At 35.5% G+C, this 21,509-nt stretch overlaps 1 protein-coding gene across 5 annotated transcripts in view; it reads left to right on the top strand.

Annotated features, from left to right (window-relative positions):
• The window catches only part of LOC115931305 (uncharacterized), a 128,405-nt gene that overhangs the window by 19,441 nt on the left and 87,455 nt on the right, over window positions 1-21,509 (top strand). For 3 of the 5 annotated variants that reach the window (XR_010131795.1, XR_008673048.2, XR_008673047.2), the window contains exon 2: window positions 1,918-1,978. The exons of 1 other annotated variant lie outside the window; for it this stretch is intronic. The gene's annotated coding sequence lies outside the window, so the exon portion shown is untranslated. Of the gene's footprint in view, window positions 1-1,917; window positions 1,979-5,294; window positions 5,618-21,509 lie in introns of those variants that run through there. One more of the 5 variants, XR_010131794.1, reaches the window with a different exon arrangement.

Raw genomic sequence — 21,509 nt, 5'->3', positions numbered from 1 at the left:
CCCATCTAGCTATAATTTTGTATTCTTTAACAAATCTCTCGATGTATCTGATTTGGGGAGGTAATTTTCTTTTTATCCATCTAAAAGCTGTAGCTTTTCAACCTTCGGTAGAAGTTTTTGCCGTCAGTTTCCCACCTGCTTCCACTAAGGTAATGTTGTATTATTTGTTTTAACCCTAACACTTGTTACTTCCATTCCTAGAGGACAGAATCCTTAGAGTAGAATTTTTTGGCATGAACTATTCTGCCTTTTTGTTTGTTTTCATTTTTATTTTTATTTTTTTTATTTTTATTTTTATTTTTTATTATTATACTTTAAGTTTTAGGGTACATGTGCACATTGTGCAGGTTAGTTACATACGTATACATGTGCCATGCTGGTGTGCTGCACCCACTGACTCGTCATCTAGCATTAGGTATATCTCCCAGTGCTATCCCTCCCCACTCCCCCCACCCCACAACAGTCCCCAGAGTGTGATGTTCCCCTTCCTGTGTCCATGTGATCTCATTGTTCAATTCCCACCTATGAGTGAGAATATGCGGTGTTTGGTTTTTTGTTCTTGCGATAGTTTACTGAGAATGATGGTTTCCAGTTTCATCCATGTCCCTACAAAGGATGTGAACTCATCATTTTTTATGGCTGCATAGTATTCCATGGTGTATATGTGCCACATTTTCTTAATCCAGTCTATCATTGTTGGACATTTGGGTTGGTTCCAAGTCTTTGCTATTGTGAATAATGCCGCAATAAACATACGTGTGCATGTGTCTTTACAGCAGCATGATTTATAGTCCTTTGGGTATATACCCAGTAATGGGATGGCTGGGTCAAATGGTATTTCTAGTTCTAGATCCCTGAGGAATCGTCACACTGACTTCCACAATGATTGAACTAGCTTACAATCCCACCAACAGTGTAAAAGTGTTCCTATTTCTCCACATCCTCTCCAGCACCTGTTGTTTCCTGACTTTTTAATGATTGCCATTGTTTTCATTTTTAATCTAATAGAATTTCAAGACTTTGGTGCATTTTTGCTTTTGTTTCCCCAAAATGGTTGTAGCAATTCATGTTTCTACCAGTAACACAAAAGACAGTTCTTTACTGGATGATACATTTCTGACAACAGTCTGATTGGTTATACGCACATACACACATAGCCACACACTCACATACACGCATAAATACTTAAATATATATATATGTGTGTGTGTGTGTGTGTTTGTGTGTGTGTCAGTATCTACATTTTTGTTTTGCTCTCCATGACTTCGAATGAATTTTGCTGTTTATGTGTTTATGCTCCTTTTAGCATTTTGATATGCTTGAGAAGCAGACCATTACTTTTTGTTCTACTTGAGTGATTTTAAGTGAATTATAGAAACTTCTATATATTCCTCTTTATTTGATGCATTCATTTTTCTTTTATTCCCGTAATTGAACTATGTCTACTTATTATGATACCTTATTTCCATACAAAAACTTTATTTTTGTATTATCAAATATTTTCCTTTCTATTATATAACTCAAGTAGTTAAAATCTTTACTATTAGAATATTCCTCTAATTTCAGTTTTATATGTATTCTGCTTGGATTTTGCCCAATGGTTACTTTCTTTTAGTTTGCAGAATTGTTTAATATGTTTGGAATTTTTAATTGTCAAATTTGATGACCTTTTCACTTACACTTCATTTATATTTGTAAAAATTACTGAACTTTCACATACACTTTATTTTAAGAGCTTTATGTTTTAAGGTATATGAAACGTTTGAGAGTGCCCACACAATACTTGTATAATGTTATTTCCTTGACAACAGCTGCTAAAATTTAATTATGTGTTTTAAAATTATGTACATTACCTATGTTTAGCTTGAAGATTTTGACTTTAGAACTCTATAGTAAAGTTCTTGTTTCTCTTTTTAGTGACAATTATGCTTTGTCTCAAGCACACTGCTAAACCACTGCTGACTTCAGATCCAGGAAGGTAAGGACATTAGGTATTACTAGTAAAGACAACAGAATTAATCAGATCTACTCCCTAAACTTTGTCATTATTCATAACTTTTTCACTTTAGATAGATGCTAAGAACAATTATTTTTAATATACAATCTAACTTTTAATTATATGTGTTTAAAGATATCAAAACAAAGAAAATAAAAATCACTACTATGATGTCTCTTACATGTGTAGATGTAATCACATCATCTTTACTCTTTTAGGGAGTGTTTTTAACTTGTATTATATACTTTAGCATGTAATATAATATGTCAATATAATTTTACTATTTACGTATTATTGTAAATTTTTTTGCTGAAACACTTTATCCAGTAACTTTTTTTAGATATTTTTTGTGTCTTAAATTATTCTCTGGGATAAAGATGTAAATTATTGTCCACATACTTAATTATTACCTTAAGAGTAATTCTTAGATCTGATTCCACAACCATTTTTGAGACTTTTGATATGCGTTGTTAAATTTCTTCTACAAATAACTGTATTATAGTGGCAACCTGTGGTGGAAATAATTGCATGTTTTTGTCTACTTTATTTGGAACACCAGATTGGATATGTTAATAATAGCTTTTAAAAAGCACATGCTACTGAAAGATTTTGAATAGTAAATTCACACAAAATCAGAGTGACTTATAATCCTTTTTGTTTCTTACTCCGTACAAATATGAATTGTTTTATATTTTTTAATTTAACCATATTTGTATTGTTTGGCACAGAGTATATGTTCAATATATTTTGAATGAATGGTTAACTTCCGTGATGCTAGATCTCAAAAATTTTGTCTAAAAAGCAGTGACACCTTCCTTTCAAGAGAGAAACTGTGTTTCCTATGTGAAAATTCAATCTTTTCATAAGTTTAAATAATATATTTGAAAGACCCTCAATTTTTACACAGTTTCACAGTTGTACATGGGAAATGTAAGATGAGATAGATGTTTTGTCATACAGAAATAGCTCCTGATAATCCTTTTGACCTACCTGATGCTTTCTCCTGCCTTCTGGATCAGCTCACTAAGTTTTTCAAGCCAGCAGCCTGGTGTATCTCTCTGATATGAGACGTTTTGAAGAAATGCCTCTATTAACCACTGCAGGTGAAGCCTGCTCTCAGCTCTCATCGGTCTCTGACAGTGGGGATCAAGATATAGTACAATACTCCACTCATTCATTCAAGCCACACTGGCTTACAAAACATACAGCAGGTCACTCTGTCCCAAGTCACACATGGTGAAAGTTGTCTTATATCAAAAACTGCTAGTCTTACTTTTCAGTACCTCCAGTTCACAGATGGGCACACACTTTGTAGAAAATCATTTTTTTTTTCTTAATGCGTAGCCATCAGTTCTGTGAGCTATACCTGTCCATTCTGTGACCAAATAATCACTCTTCAGTGTTTATCTAACTGTAGTAAGGTACTTAATGATTCAATCCTCGCTCACCTTTATGGCAAATTATTTCTTAGTCACTACATTGCCCCTTTGCTTTCATTCACCTTGATCACTGTGACCCAATTCATTCAAAGAATTTCTTGTTCAACAAAATTTAATTACAAAGAGATGTAGCTGTGAAGCCCTTGCCATTCTAGGCAAATTTGGACTATTGCATTCCTGAAATAGCCAAGTTATATGGTGAGGAGTAACATGGAGGCATACATTTATGGATTTTTTTTTCTGTGTTATCAGCGTGGCCCGATATACATGCTCTTATTAAAATGAGTACATTCTTGTCTTGCAAAAGAGAATATTCACATGGTTATTTCCAGGCCAAAGGGAGACTTTCCCAAGATAAATTGATGCTGTCATTTATGGATAGAAAAGAAAAAAAAATAATGACTTTTAAATGATAAAATGCAGTATTAAAGTTTCTTCTCAATAAGATATGTTTTTTCTTTTAAAAAAATTAATTAATAAACCGAATTGTATTTTTCAAAAACAAAACAAAATGAAAAATAATAATAATAACAAAACTCGTATTGCTATTTGGCAAGGGAATTTGTGTGTTTATTTGGTTAGAAAAAAATTAATGATCTGAATGAGAGAAGTTCAGATAAACATAATAACTAGATTTTGAGACTATTTATTGCTATAGGTAACCAAGTACTTAGTAGAACCTTTTGTGGACCTGTGACCATGTTTTCTTTATTCCTATTCTTTGCCCTTAATGGGGGATGAAAACATTTCATAGCCACCCTGCAAATAAGGAACTCATCTATTAATGTCAATGGAAAGTTTGTGTCTAGAAGTTATATAGCTTACATCGACACATATCATGGAACAAGGCACTATTTGTTATCGAACTTTCCATGCTGACAGAGTATACACATCAAAAACAAATTTTGCAAAAGGTCATTTTCTGAGAAAAGTAAAGTATTAAAATACTTAAGTAAATAAAGTAGGCCTGTTTACAGATCTGTTTGTATCTTACAGTGAACTTTGGGATAACACCTTGGTTATTGTAAGTAACACTTTTACACCCCATTAAATGGAATATTTTTCTTGATTACATTTAAGTCCAAAAAATGGATGGATAAACTACATTTATAACTTCTGCAGCTGGATGACCTGGTAAACAAGACCAGAAATATAATATTCTTTATAATTCTGAAAAAAAAATTTGTTCTTTGGATACCACATAAGGATGGTAAATTGAAACTAGTACACTGCTTAAATTTGAAGACGTATTCCTGGTATATTAAATTTTATTCAGATAGATATTGGAACTCAGTAAAGTACTCAATAAAAATCATGTTAATTTGGGATTTGAGGAGCAATACTTATTTTCTCCTTAGAAAATAACATTTTATTCACACCCTTCAAATATGCACACCTGTTTTTAATTGAATAAATCATTAAGAGAATAAATAAAATATATGTTGAGTTTTGTGTAATGGTGAAAATTTGTAAAATATTTAAATGGTATTTTTCATGGAAAAATTAAAAATTAATAATTTCAAATTAGCATACGAATGCAACAAATGCTTTTAGGGCTTTATTAATTGGCTCCCTTCTTTTATTTGCTTGACCTATTATTACAATTTCCATAAAATGTGTAAAGTATTTAACAGCAATTTGCTCTAGTGTAATTGACTAAATGTCATGAGTTAAACATGGGAAGCAAAAATCAAGTACTAAAAAAAGAAAAGAATTAACAAATACACCTTTCTGTGAAAATGTATAAGGTTTAATTATTCATTTTTGATGGATTGGCTACAATATATCTGTCATTTTTGAAGGCTAGAATACCAGTGATAATAAGATTCACATTTAAACATTTTTAGTTTTGGTTACAGTGGCAAGATGACCAACTACACACAGCCAGGATGAACATCAGCCACCAAGGGACCAGGACATTGGAATGACAGGCACACTTATACCAGATCTTCAGAGGGAAGGCATTGAGAACAGATGGAGAGAAGGCACAGATGCTGAACTGAAGGGGGAGACCCCCCATGACCACCAATGACACTTGAATTTGAAAGGAATGATGCTTAAAGAACTGGTAAGGGCAGAATTCCAGCCAGTGCAGAGCCCAGAGGGTTTGATATGGGAGTGTTTGTAGTGGAACACAGCCAGGGACTCCCATCACCATAGGCACAACTTGCTCCCATAGGAAACTAGCGGAAACTGTTGGACCTGAACTCTTCAGAGTGGGCTTGCCCATGAGACGAGGCCAGTCCAAACTGAGCACTTCTCAGTCTGCTCTATCCACAAGGTCATCAAAAGGATAAAAGAGAATTTTAAAAAACCCATCCAAAGGACAGCAACTTCAAAGGTTGAAGAAACATCAGCCCACAAAGATAAGAAAGAACCAGTGCAAAAACTCTGACAACTCAAAAAGTGAGAGTGCCTTATTTCTTTCATAAATCCATACTAGCTGTCCAGCAAGGGTTCTTAACAAGATGGCTGAATAGACAGGAATAGAATATAGAATATAGATATAAGCAAAGAGCATTGAGATTCAGGAGAACATTGAAACCCAATCCAAGGAAGGTAAGAATCACAATAAAATGAGGAGCCTTCCAAGAGTTCCTGAAAGAAACACTTACTGTGGAAAGGAAAGCCCATTACCAGCCACTACGAAATCACACTTAAGTCCAAAGATCAGTGACACTATAAAGCAACCACACAAAAGTCTGCATAATAACCAGCTAACAACAAAATAATGGAATCAAATCCAAACATATTAATACTAACCTTGAATGTAAATGGTCTAAATGCCCCACTTGAAAGGCACAGAGTGGCAACCTGGACAAAAAGCAAGAGCCAACGGTATGTTGTTTTCAAGAGACCCATCTCACAGGCAATAACACTCATTGGCTCAAAATAAAGGGATGGAGGAAAATCTGCCAAACAAATGGAAAACAGAAAAAAAGCAGGGGTTGGAATCTTAATTTTGGACAAAAGAGACTTTAACAAAGATCAAAAAAGACAAAGAATGACATTAGATAACGGTATAAGGTTAAATTCAACAAGAAGACCTAACTACTCTACATATATATGTATCCAACACAGGAACACCAGACCCATAAAGCAAGTTCTTAGACACTTTCAGGGAGACTTAGACTCCCACACAATAATAGTGAGAGACTTAGACACCGCACTTGACAATATTAAGGATCTGAACTCAACACTGTTTCAAAGGGACTTGATAGCCATCCACAGAGCTCTTCAACCAAAGCAACAGAATATGCATTCTTCTTATCACCACATAGCACATACCCTAAAGTTGTCCACACAATGGGACATAAAACAATCCTCAGCAAATGCAAAAGAACCAAAAATATAACAAACACTCTTTCGGACCACAGCACAATAAAAATAGAAAACAAGATCAAAAAAAGTACTCAAAACTATAGAATTACATGAAAATCAACCAACCAGCTTTTTAATGACTTTTGGATAATGAAAATAAGCCAGAAGCCAAGAAGTTCTTTGAAACTAATCTGAACACAGATGCAACATGCCAGAATTTCTGGGACACAACTAAGGCAGTATTAAGAAAGAAATTTATACCACTAACTACCCACAACAAAAAGTTAGAAAGAATTCAAATTGACAACATAACATCACAAGTAAAACAATGCGAGAAGCAAGAGCAAACTAACTCCAAACCTAGCAGAAGGCAAGAAATAACAAAAATCAAAGCTAAGCTGAAGGAGATTGAGGTAAGAAAAACATTTAAAAGATCAGCAAATCTAGGAGTTGTTTTTTTGAAAAACATTTAGTAAGACAAACTACTAGCTAGACTAATACAGAAGAAAAAAGATCAAAATAAACACAAATAGAAATGACAAAGGGAATGTTGCCATAGTCCCTACAGAAATACAAAAGGAATCAGAGACTGACTACTAAGAACATGTCTATGAACAGAAACTAGAAAATATAGGATAAAGGATAAGTTCCTAGACACACACACCCGCCCAAGACTAAACCAGGAAGAATTTGAATCCTTGAAAAGACCGATAATAAGCTCTGAAATAGAATCAGTAATAAATAGCCTACCAACAACAAGAGCAACAACAAAGCCCTGGACCAGATGGACTCACAGCTGAATTCTACCAGATGTCCAAAGAAGAGCTGGTACCATTCCTACTGAAACTACTCCAAATAATGGAGGAGGAGGGACTCCTCCACAACTCATTCAATTAGTCCAGATTCATCCTGATATCAAAAGCTTGCAGATACACACACACACACATCCACACACTTCAGACCAATATTCTTGATGTACATTGATGCAAAAATCCTCAACAAAATACTAGCTAACTGAATTAAGCAGCAAATCAAAAACTAATCCACCATGATCAAGTAGGCTTTATCCTGGATACAAGGTTGGTTCAACATATGCAAATCAATAAATATGATTAATCAAATAAACATAACTAAATTCAAAAAACCCATATGATTATCTCGATGCATAAAAGGCTTATGATAAAATTTGATATCCCTTCATATTAAAAACTCTCAATAGACTATGTATTGAAGGAACATACCTCAAAATAATAAGCACCAACTATGGCAAACCCAAAGCCAGCATCTAACTAAATTGCCAAAAGCTGGAAACATTCCCATTGAAAACTGGCACAAGATAAAGATACCCTTTCTCACCCCTCCTATTCAACATAGTATTGAAAGTTCTGGCCAGAGCAATCAGGCCAGGAAAAGAAATAAAGGGCATGCCAACAGGAAGAAAGGAAGCCAAAATATTTATATTTGTAGACAATATGATTCTACATCTAGAAAACCTCATATTCTCAGCTTAAAATGCCTTAAACTGATACACAACTTCAGGAAAGTGTCAGGATACAAAATCATTGTACAAGAATCACAAGCATTTCTATACACCAACAACAATCAAGCCAAGAACCAAGCAGGAATGCAATCCCGTTCAGATATGCCACACACAAGAAATAAAATACCTAGGAATAGAGCTACCAGGGAGGTAAAAAATCTCTAGAAAGGGAATTACAAAACACTGTTCAAAAGAATCAGAGTTGACATAAACAAATGGAAAAACATATTATTTTCATCAATAGGAAGAATCAATATCATTAAAATGGCCATACTCCCCAAAGTAATATATAGATTCAATGTTATACCTATCAAATTACTAATGATATTCTTCAGAGGACCAGAAAAAAAAATTTTGAAATTTATATGGAAGAAAAAAGTAGCCTGCATAGCCAAGGCGGTTCTAAGGAAAAGAACAAAGCTGGAAGCAGCACGTTACACAACTTCAAATTATACTATGGGGCTACAGTAACCAAAATAGCATGGTATTGGTACAAAAATAGACACATAGGCCAATGGAACAGATTAGAGAGCCCAGAAACAAGGCATCACAGCTACAATCATCTGATCTTCTACAAAGCTGACAAAAACAAGCAATGGGGAAAGGACTCCTTATTCAATAAATGGTGCTGAGATAACTAGCTAACCATATGCACAAGATTTAAACTGAACCCCTTTCTTACACCATATGCAAAAATCAACACAAGATGGATTAAAGACTTAAATATAGGCCAGGCATGGTGGCTCATGCCTGTAATCCCAGCACTTTTGGAGGCCGAGGAGTGTGGATCACAAGGTCCGGAGATCAAGACCATCCTGGCTAACATGGGGAAACCCCATCTCTACTAAAAATACAAAAAATTAGCTGGGCATGGTGGTGGGTGCCTGTAGTCCCAGCTACTTGGGAGGCTGAGGCAGGAGAATGGTGTAAACCCATGAGGCGGAGCTTGCAGTGAGCTGAGATCATACCACTGCACTCCAGCCTGGCCACAGAGTGAGACTCCGTCTCAAACAAAACAAAACAAAACAAAACAGACTTAAATATAAAACTCAGAGCTATAAAAACCATGGAAAATGACCTGGGCAATACCATCAGGACATAGGCACAGGCAAGATTTCATGATGAAGATGCCAATAACAATTGCAACAAAAGCAAAAATTGACCTATGGGTTCAAATTAAACTAAAGAGCTTCTACACAGTAAAAGAAACTATCATCAGAGAGAACAGGCAAGCTACAAAATTGGAGAAAATATTTGCAAATTATGTATCTGGCAAAAGTATAATATCCAACACCTATAAGGAACTTGAATTTACAAGAAAAAAAGATCCCATTAAATAAGCAAAGAACGTGAACAGACACTTTTCGAAAGAAGACATACATGTGGCCAAACAAGCATATGAAAAAAAGCTTGGCTGGGTGCAGTGGCTCATGCCTGTAATCCCAGCACTTTGGAAGGTGGGTGGATCATCTGATATCAAGAATTCGAGACCAGCCTGGGCAACATGGTGAAACCCCATCTCTAATTTTTTTTTTTTTAATGAGCTGTGTTTGATGATGCAAACCTGTAATCTCAGCTACTCAGGAGGCTGAGGCAGGAGAATGACTTGAACCTGTGAGTGGGAGGTTGCAGTGAGCCAAGATCTCACCATTGCACTCCACCCTGGGCAACAAGAGGCGAAATTCCCTCTAAAAAAAACAGATGCTGGCAACATTGTGAAGGGAAGAGAATGCTTACACATTGTTTGTGGGAGTGAAATTAGTTCAGTCATTGTGAAAATTAGTGTAGTTATTCCTCAAAGAGCTCAAAGCAGAACTACTATTAAACTCAGAAATCCCATGACTGGGTAAATACCCAGAGGAATAGAAATTGTTCTGTCATAAAGACACATGCATTCATATGTTCACTGTAGCACTATTCATAATAGCAAAGACATGGAATCAACCTAAATGTCCATTGATGGTAGACTATATAAAGAATATGTGGTATATATACACCATGGGATACTATGCAGCCATAAAAAAATGGGATCATGACTTTTGCAGAAACATGAATGGAGCTGGAGGCCATTATCCTCAGCAAACTAATGCAGAAATAGAAAACCAAATACCACGTGTTCTTACTCATAAGTGGGAGCTAAATGATGAGAACATGTATTAGTCTATTTTCACCCTACTGATAAAGACAGACCTGAGACTGGGCAATTTAGAAAATAAAGAGGTTTAATGGAGTTACAGTTTCACATGGAGGCCTTGCAATCATGCTGGAAGGCAAGGAGGAGCAAGTCATGTATTACATGGAGGGCAGTAGGCAAAAAGAGAGCTTGTGTGGGGAAACTCTCATTTTTAAAACTATCAGATCTTGTGAGACTCATTCACTATCACGAGAATAGCACAGAAAAGGCCCACCTCCATAATTCAATCACATTCCACCGGGTTCCTCCTACAACACATGGGAATTGTGGGAATTACAATTCAAGAGGAGATTTGCATGAGTCCACAGCCAAACCATATAATTTCAGTCCTGGCCCCTCCAAAATCTCATGTCCTCACATTTCAAAACTAATCATGCTTTCCCAACAGTCCCTCAAAATTTTAACTAATTTTAGCATTAACTCAAAAGTCCATAGTCCAACGTCTCATCTGAGACAAGGCAAGTCTCTTCCACCTATGAGCCTGTAAAATCAAAAGCAGGTTAGTTACTTCCTAGACACAATGTGGGTGCAGGCATTGGGTAAATACAGTCATTCCAAATGGGAGAAATTGGCCAAAGCAAGGGGGCTACAGGCCCCATTCAAGTCCAAAATCCAGCAGAGCAGTCAAATCTTAAAGCTGCAAAATGATCTCCTTTGACTCCATTTCTCACATCCAAGTTATGCTGATGCAAGAGGTGGGTTCCCATGGTCTTGGGTAGTTCCAGCCCTGTGGCTCTGCAGGGTACAGCCTCTCTCCCAGCTGCTTTCATGGGCTGGCTTTGAGTGTCTGTGGCTTTTCCAGGTGAATGGTGCAAGCTGTCAGTGGATCTACCAGTCTGTGGTCTGGAGGATGGTTGCCCTCTTCTCACAGCTCCACTAGGCAGTGCCCCAGTAGAGACTCTGTGTGGGGGCTTTGACCCCACATTTCTCTTCTGCACTGCCCTAGCAGAGGTTCTCCTTTAGGGCCCTGCCCCTGTAGCAAACTTCTGCCTGGGCATCCAGGCATTTCTATAAATCTGAAACCTAAGTGGAGGTTCCCAAACCCTGATTCCTGGCTTCTGTGCACTCACAGGCTCAATACCACACGGAAGCTGCCAAGGCTTTGAGTTTGCACCCTCTGAAGCCATGGCCTGAACTCTACATTGGCCGCTTTCAGCCACAGCAGGAATGGCTGGAACTCAGGGCACCAAGTCTCTAGGCTGCACACAGCACAGGGACCCTTGGCCCAGGCAACAAAACCATTTTTTTTCCTCCTAGGCCTCCGGGCCTGTGATGAGAGGGGCTGCTGTGAAAACCCCTGACATGCCCTGGAGACATTTTCCACATTGTCTTAGGAATTAACATTTGACTTCTCATTATTTATACACATTTCTGCAGCTGGCTTGAATTTCTCCTCAGAAAATGGAATATTATTTTCTATAAAATTGGCAGGCTGCAAATTTTCCAAACTTTTGTGCTCTGCTTCTCTTATGAGACTGAATGCCTTTGACAGCAGCCAAGTCACCTCTTGATGAAATAATCTGTACAGCAGACCCCCATGACAGAGCTTACCTATATAACAAAACTGCACATGTAGTCCCAAACCTAAAATAAAAGTTTAAATAAAAAATAAATAAAAATAAAAATTTTAGTTTTAATGCAATTTCTGCCTATGAGTAACACTCTTGTTATATGTGTTTTTTCAACCATGGGATATTACTAAAGATATAATTTTGATTTTTCATATTTCTTTGGGAAACAGGATTTCACATAATAAATGTTGATTGTTTTCTTATAGATAAACATATACATATTCACTAAAGGGTCATAAATGAAATGAATTAAATACATACTTCCAAATAAGGGGAATAAACAAGTTTGATTCAATTATTTACAGTAACATAGAAAACAGAAAATAGGCTCTCATTGGATAAAGGCTCATACTAATATTTGAATAAAAGTACTTTATTTAATATTTTAATGAATCAATAAATTTTATCTATTTTTTACCATTTTTAAAAAGTTTCCATTTGGGCATTTTTTTCTTTCATTTTCAATTATATAAATCAAAAATTTTCTAAAAGAAACAAAGCTATTAAGCATTATTTTTAGATATTCCCTAGTTAGTATATATTTAATTACTCATAAAAGCCATTTTACACCTCACTATATATTGCCTGCATGTTCTTATATGTGAATATCATCACTTTCCCTCTCTTCTTACTTATAAATTCACCTTTCTTAAGTCACAGAGAGAAGACCCTGTTGCTTACTTTCATGGTAAGCCTCATCAAAGGTAATTATGATTCTTATCATTTTCTATCACTTTTACACTCAAGTTCATTAGTTACTACATATATGCATTAATTGCTACAAGATAAATCTAGACATATTTATGAACCGACGGTGAGTGTTTTACCCTTGTCAACTTTTCTATAAATATATATATAGCCAAAATCTCCGTTAAATATATTTATCTGAAAGGCAAGTTGGTAAGATTTACTCTGAATTAAAATGTTCTAGCTGGCATTTATTTAAAAAGAAGTGTGATCATCTTGGTTTATGTTATGTCTATCCCTCACAGCCAGATCTCCAGTATTTAGAAGTAGTAAAGTATAAGGCATCTACTTCTCAGCATGCATTGCTACTAAAGATTTTCTTTTTCTGTCAACAAATCTTACTATAGATACGACTTCTACTACATTATATTATTTTCAGTACCTCCCACTCCACTGCCAATCCCTTAATTTCCTCATTATCCAGTTAATGTAACCAGCACTCTTTAGAGAGGAGTAGAAAGTGGTCTTGATTTAGAGAAAGCCAGTAAGTGTGTAACATTTAATTGATTTTTGGAAAGAAATATTAGTTTTTAAATGCTTGAACTAATGTAAAAGTATGCAAAGAGAACAACCTAAGGAGGACTCTCATGTGTAATATTTTTCAAGTTGTGATAATATAAACTTATAAACACACACAGGTACATAACAATATGCAGTTGATTAAATGAATTAGTATGTAGTTCATGAAAATAAAAGAAATAAAAATATAATATACAGTGTATTAAAATTTTTGTGATGCATACTACTTTAGCATCCAAATTCTTTACTATAAATATTGCATATGAATCAGTTTAAATTATGTATCTCCTATGTTCAAGATTTGATTGACCGCTAGTTTACTAGTCCTCTGTTGTAAATTTTAAATGGCAAAGGAAAATATTTAAATTGGAGTAGTAATTATATTTGGAAATATTGTTTTGCACAAGATAATGTAAACACATGAAATGACAAAACAGCTTAGTAAGACAGTATAAAATGTTGCAAAAACAATTTGTAATGTTAATTTTTAAATTATTTTTTAAAGTGATCTAGAATCATGAACCTATATGCATTTAATTTGATAATATGTAGAGATAGATACCTCTCTATTTGTGTTAGTAGAAACAGATGGATAGAGAGTAAATTGTGTAGAGTTCAGATAGTTCTAGAAACAGCAGGATCTGTACTAAAATAGGAATTCATACCAGTAAGTCACACTCCAAATACAGACTAAAAGGAAAGTTCAACACTGTTGCATGGTGAACACTCTTAGGAAAATTTTATTTGGATTGCATTTCTCATTTTTTTTTTGGAGGTAATGCATGTAGGGTACAAGCAGAAGGGCAGAGTAGGAGAGAGGAGATACCTAAACTTGTATCTCTATGTCCAAGAATGGATTTCCTGGATGCTTTTGAATCTTGCCAGGCTTGGGCTCTCAAATAACAATCAAGTGAAAGTAATTGCCCTTGGGCCTTTTCAAACAGGGAACAAAAATATCTGAGATAACTGAAAAACAATACTGCTGATAGAATTTGATATTTTGCTATAAATTTGAAGCTGCCTAAAGTCATAAAACTAGGTTTCCAACTAACACCAAGTAGTGATTTGGAGAAGAATTGTATTTTCTTTGCTATCATTTTCTTCCTAATATACTTTGGTCAAGATTTCATCTTACACTTCCAGTAATTGTTTCTTGGAAGAACTCCTCAAATATTTCCTAATTATAGAAACATTGTGCTAATTTCATTTCCCAACTAATATTTCCATTATGAACTTCCTCTTATTATTGCCTCTGTCTTGGCTTTTGATCATTCTCAGTAGGTCCCCATCTGCCCTCCCTTAAATATTGATGCTTCTGTTGTCTCATGTTACATATCCACGTAGAGCTTCATCGCAATATCTGCATCCTTATATTTCTTGAACCCCACTAAAATGGATCCAACATAAATGACTCCTGGATATCAGCAAGTCATTATATTACGCACTCTACTCACTAGCAGTAACACAGAGCACCTTTCACTTCTATTTCATCTGAAAGTCTGGCATTTTCACATCATCAGTCAAAGAAGGTAAAATCCAGGAGTTGTCTTAGATATGCCTCATTCTCATTCCACCTACATCAACTTTGCCACCTATTTCTGCACATGTACTTTTGTAACATTTTTCAACACTCATTTCTGACTTTTACTTTTATCCTCTCACATGAATTATTATAATAGATTCCTAAATTTCCCCTTGCCTAAAATTCTATATCCAAACAAACCAATTCTCAGGACTTTAGTTATACATAGTTTCTAAATTTTCTACCCATCTACCAGCATTTGACATATACACTCTGCCTTTTTGCCTGTTGCTCTAGATAAGAACAGCCTTCCAATTTCGTGTGAGATATCATTCACTCTTGCCTATTCCAGAATGTAATTCTGAGTATTCTCTCTGCAGTCTTATAGGTTTTACTCTCTACTACATTAATTTTATCTGCATGACAACATACTGTTACCTTTATCTTATCCTAAAAACCCTCCCTTGACTTGACCTTTCTCTAAAACTTTGTGCTCTGTTATATCCCTCTGATCCTCTTTACAGAAAATTTGCTTGGTATCACCTATACTCTGTGACTTCTATTCCTCCTTCCTTAATCTCTCTTGAACCTCTGGAATAAGTAGACTCATGCTCCACAGAAGAACACTTTCATTCCCTCACTCCCAATCCCCTTTTCCAACCTTACTCTTTCCCACATACCATGTTCCACTTAATAGCATAGAAATATATTATTAATAATTTTTAGTTTTTATTTCTCTATCTTCAGGACATAAGCTCTATTTGCCCAGGTTTAGTCTATAGTATTTACTGACTTTTCTAATTTCCTGTGACAAATTCTGGAACATAGAATAGGCTCAGTAAATATTTACAAAATGAATTTATATATATATTTCTGATCATAAAACTGCCATATTTGAAATTCACCTATGGATCTCCTTATGTACACAGAAGTGCCTACTTCTTTCTATGGCCACAGGTTTTTTTTACATGGCATCCTAGAACTTCTCTCTCAGCCTATTTGTCTTCACTTGTTTTCAAATTCTTCTGATTCATTGTTTACACTGATGTCTTGTCAAAACACTAATAATTTCCTTACTGTGTCATATTTTTTTCATTCACCAATGACCTTTTTCAGAAAAATCCTTATGCTTGTAATTTTTCTTCTATAGCTAGCCCTTACTCTTCTTAGTCTTGGCGTACATATTTATCTCACGTGCTTCATCTCTGAATACTTGCATGGCCTACCAAATACATCTGATTTTTGTCCTCCATTGGATACTCATTATGTTCCATTCAGTTATCTAATGCATTATTACTGTACCTAAATGAGTACACTTGGTCATCAGAAATAAACATTGTATATCTCTGTGTCCAATATAAGACACAGTATATTAAATTTACTCAATTTCTGACAATTAAATTTAAATATACTGAATATGTTAAAGCTACATCTATATGTCTACACTTAGATTTGCATAACTATTTATACATGTGTCAGCCACGAATATGTGCCTGTAAGTTCTCTGACTATGGAGAGTACAGTCAGTTGACTGATGGCTCTAGCTGCTGTACTCTGTAATTTATCACTGTGTTCACACTAACGCCCCACTTCACAGAAGACTTCATCCAAAAACTGAGCGTGGCAGAGATATTAAGTTCATTTTGTTCCTGGGAGACATGAGACTAAACTGAGAGGTGACTTTCGATTAAAAACGGCCTTCCTGGACTCTTGGACCTTCTTTGCACTGTACGATACTCACTCAATCTTCCTTTTTTATCACTCTCCTTCATCTGAGATCTGATCTGTATCATAGTCTGGTAGCTCTCCCAGTCTTTCTTGGCTCTTTCCCCATTTTCCTCCCTTAATCAATCACATGGACAACTAATTCAGTCTAGGAATCTACTTCTTAGAGGATTGAGACTAACACAAGTGATATCTGAAATGTTTCAAGAATACAAGTGATAAGATGTGGAATTAGGGACTGGCTCAGGCATCATGCATTACAGGTAGGATACAGTTGCTAGGTTAGGTGCAGATTACTCTGGCATAAGATAGTGTCTCAACTGCTAAATATTCCACAGGCAATTACTTTGGTAAAGTTCCAGTGGAGGGGACTGCTGTAGCATATGTGACATCCAAAAAATATGGGCGGCAGAAGGAGCAGTGCCTATAAAGACCACAGAACTGGCCGCTTACTGCTAAGTTATATTGATGTTATCAGAAGGATATTAGGACTCTGTGGACCATATACCAACAATTATAACAAATAGCCAGCATCTATGGACTGGAGTCAGGAGAACATTCTTAGGATTGGATCTTGAGCCTTTTTTTATCAAGGGGACAAAAATATAAGAGTAAGTAAGGAAATATTGATTGAATTCGGGATCCTTTTTCAGGGCATAGGACTTAATACACCAGGAGAAAATTCAAGCAATAGAAAAAAATTGCTACTGCCTTGGAAGCCTGGGAAAAACAATGGCTAGCAATAAGTGAGGAGAAATTGTCTGAGCTGCCCTAGGAGATGGCAGAAGAAGGAAGAATGAGGTTAAAGGAAGTAGGCATTCTGGTTTGGATGTATTATATAAGGTGAGAAAACCCATCAGAGATTTATGTACCATGGGAAAGACCAGAAGGCTCATCATTCACCAAGACCATGAGGTGAGGGGACACTGACATCAAGAAGAAGTTTTTCTCTGCACACCAGGGCTGACATAGGAGGGGCAGCCACAAAGCTGGATGATGGGACGGACCCCAACGTGATAGAGGTCAGGAGTCAGCACTTAACTGCCAGGAGGCTGCAACTACTGTTAAGACTGGCAAGGTCAAAGGGCAAGACAACGGGCCTAACTGACAAAGATTTGTGAAGATGGTTAATAGTGTACGGCCTTGCTAGGGGCAAAGTAGAGGAGCAGCCCACACACATGCTGCTTAATTTGTCACCAAGTGACTTGTTGGTCTCTGTGAGCAATAGCGCATACCTTACCCAGAGCTCAACATCAATCTGTCATGACAGGTTGAATTCTCACAGGCACAGTAGCTAGGCCAGCGTTGATACATGGGACTTGTCATGGGACGACATTAAGCTTGGTCATCTTGGCTGCTTAGTTCATGTGTTCATACTGCCATTTCACTGACAGAAATAATAAAGGTGGATTTAAAATTCATAAACATTGATATTTAAAATTCATGTTTATTATTTTAAATGGTTATAAAATTTTTTGATTTTGAATTGGCATTTCCTTATTCTTTTATACTGAAAAATCTAACTTTAGCATAATTACCTATTTGTTACATCAACATCTATCTATATTCAACATACATGTCTAATTTCAAAGTAATAATAACAGTGTTACTTTCAAAAATATGATGGCAGAATAAATTCTGAGATGTATTTGCATTTTGTTTGACTATAAAACGTATTCAGCTAAGAATAAACTATAAGAATACAGTGTTCTAAAAACATTTGAAATAATTTTTATCCAGTGTGGTTATATAAACAACTTGATATATAGTTAGTTTCATTTGTTTTGATAGCCTTTCAATTTTTAAGAAATGTCTTTTTTCCTTGTTGCTTTAATCCTCAATAGTTTCCATACGCTATATTGTCACTATGATTTTTTAGCTGAAATTTCTTACATCTATTGACTGCTAATGAACTGTTTTCTAGAATTATTTACATATAATTTAAAAACATACATTGGTCATATGTGTTTCTGTATATTTTTCATAGGTTCATATGTAGATAACTTTAAAATTTATTAAAAACTTTCAGAGTACATAACTAGGTAACAACCATGCAGGCTAAGAAATACTAGAACTGTCCCTTCATGCTCCTCCCAAACACTTGTCCTTCCTTCCCAAAGTGATCACTAATTTTACTACTTCTAATACCTTAAATCCATAATCATTTTTGATTATTTTTGACTTTATAAAATAAGATTTTTGAACACCTTGTAGTACCCATTATACTGGTATAAGCAGATATTTATTTTTTAATTTACTTTTCTGTGTAGTAATGTATTTTATAAACATAAAATTATTCTTCCATTCATTCCGTTGTTGAAGGGTTGCATTCAGTCTTATATATGAATGTGTTTCAGATGTCTTTTGCTATAAATGTGCATGCATATCTTGGAATTTAGCAGATACCTCCTAATGTATTTTCCAATAATCTGTACTAACTTACATTATACCAGAAAAAAAATATGATAATTATCTTTTCTTTCCTTTCTTGCAAACCCTTGGTATTGTGAGTCTTCTTTCATTTTTAATCTTTCTTTTTGATTTATAGTGTTATGTCATTGAGGTTTTAATAGAAATTTCCCTGGTGATTAACATAGTGGAGAAAGTTTTCATAGGTTTACTAGCAACTTGTTTATCTTCTCTTTTGAGGTAACTCTTTAAGCCTTTTCTCTTTTTTTTTTAATTTATTATTATTATACTTTAAGTTTTAGGTACATGTGCACAATGTGCAGGTTAGTTACATATGTATACATGTGCCATGCTGGTGCACTGCACCCACTAACTCGTCATCTAGCATTAGGTATATCTCCCAATACTATCCCTCCCCCCTCCCCCCACCCCACAACAGTCCCTAGAGTGTGATGTTCCCCTTCCTGTGTCCATGTGTTCTCATTGTTCAATTCCCACCTATGAGTGAGAATATGCGGTGTTTGGTTTTTTCTTCTTGCGATAGTTTACTGAGAATGATGATTTCCAATTTCATTCATGTCCCTACAAAGGACGTGAACTCATCATTTTTTATGACTGCATAGTATTCCATGGTGTATATGTGCCACATTTTCTTAATCCAGTCTATCATTGTTGGACATTTGGGTTGGTTCCAAGTCTTTGCTATTGTGAATAAAGCCTCAATAAACATACGTGTGCATGTGTCTTTACAGCAGCATGATTTATAGTCCTTTGGGTATATACCCAGTAATGGGATGGCTGGATCAAATGGTATTTCTAGTTCTAGATCCCTGAGGAATTGCCACACTGACCTCCACAATGGTTGAACTAGTTTACAGTCCCAGCAACAGTGTAAAAGTGTTCCTATTTCTCCACATCCTCTCCAGCACCTGTTGTTTCCTGACTTTTTAATGATTGCCATTCTAACTGGTGTGAGATGGTATCTCATTGTGGTTTTGATTTGCATTTCTCTGATGGCCAGTGATGGTGAGCATTTTTTCATGTGTTTTTTGGCTGCATAAATGTCTTCTTTTGAGAAGTGTCTGTTCATGTCCTTCACCCACTTTTCGATGGGGTTGTTTGTTTTTTTCTTGTAGATTTGTTGGAGTTCATTGTAGATTCTGGATATTAGCCCTTTGTCAGATGAGTAGGTTGCGAAAATTTTCTCCCATTTTGTAGGTTGCCTATTCACTCTGATGGTAGTTTCTTTTGCTGTGCAGAAGCTCTTTAGTTTAATTAGATCCCATTTGTCAATTTTGGCTTTTGTTGCCATTGCTTTTGGTGTATTCGACATGAAGTCCTTGCGCATGCCTATGTCCTGAATGGTAATGCCTAGGTTTTCTTCTAGGGTTTTTATGGTTTTAGGTCTAACATTTAAGTCTTTAATCCATCTTGAATTAATTTTTGTATAAGGTGTAAGGAAGGGATCCAGTTTCAGCTTTCTACATATGGCTAGCCAGTTTTCCCAGCACCATTTATTAAATAGGGAATCCTTTCCCCATTGCTTGTTTTTCTCAGGTTTGTCAAAGATCAGATAGTTGTGGATATGTGGCGTTATTTCTGACGGCTCTGTTCTGTTCCATTGATCTATATCTCTGTTATGGTACTGGTGCCAAAACAGCTGTTTTGGTTACTGTAGCCTTGTAGTATAGTTTGAAGTCAGGTAGTATGATGCCTCCAGCTTTGTTCTTTTGGCTTAGGATTGACTTGGCGATGCGGGCTCTTTTTTGGTTCCATATGAACTTTAAAGTATTTTAAGCCGTTTCTCTACTGAGCTTTCTCAATAGAGAAAACTCAATAGAGAATACCTAATTAATTTATAGGTATTCTCTGCATCTTCTCGATATGAGACATTTATTGCCTGTGTATGCTACAAATAGCTTCTGTTACATGTTACTGGCAGAACACAACAAGACAGAAATCCAGAAACAGATTTCCACAGAGCTGGTCATTTGATTTATGACAAAGAACAGTGGAAAAGGTTTGACTTTTCAGTAATGGTGCTGAGTCTTTTGGATTCTATAAGAAAAAGAAAAACAAAAAGAAACTTGACTCTTATATACACCAAAAATAAAAATCAATCTAGGTAAAATGGTAAAATAATAACACTTCTGAAAGATAACATCGGGTTATATCTGCTGACTTTGGACTAAGGATCGGTTACTTAAACAATATTATAAAGTAGAAAATTGATATGCATGGCTACATTACAATCAAGAATGCTTCTCACATCTAAATGCAAATGGAAAACCACAACAGAGCAAGAGTAGCAATACTTATATCAGATAATAGAATACAAATCAAGGACTGTATAAAGAAATAAAGAAGGTCACTATATAATGATAAATGGATCAATTTAGTAAAGAGATATTACAATTTTAAAAACCTATGCACTTAACATCAGAGCTCCTAAGTATATAAAGCAAATATTAACAGCTCTGAAGGGAGAGATATACTGTAATACAGTAATAGTAGAGAACTTAAACA

This window comes from Gorilla gorilla, chromosome 19 (genome assembly GCF_029281585.2).
Source record: "Gorilla gorilla gorilla isolate KB3781 chromosome 19, NHGRI_mGorGor1-v2.1_pri, whole genome shotgun sequence".
Lineage (NCBI taxonomy): Eukaryota > Metazoa > Chordata > Mammalia > Primates > Hominidae > Gorilla > Gorilla gorilla.
The sequence above is the reverse complement of the archived record's forward strand: the minus strand, read 5'-3'. Positions and strand labels throughout refer to the sequence as shown.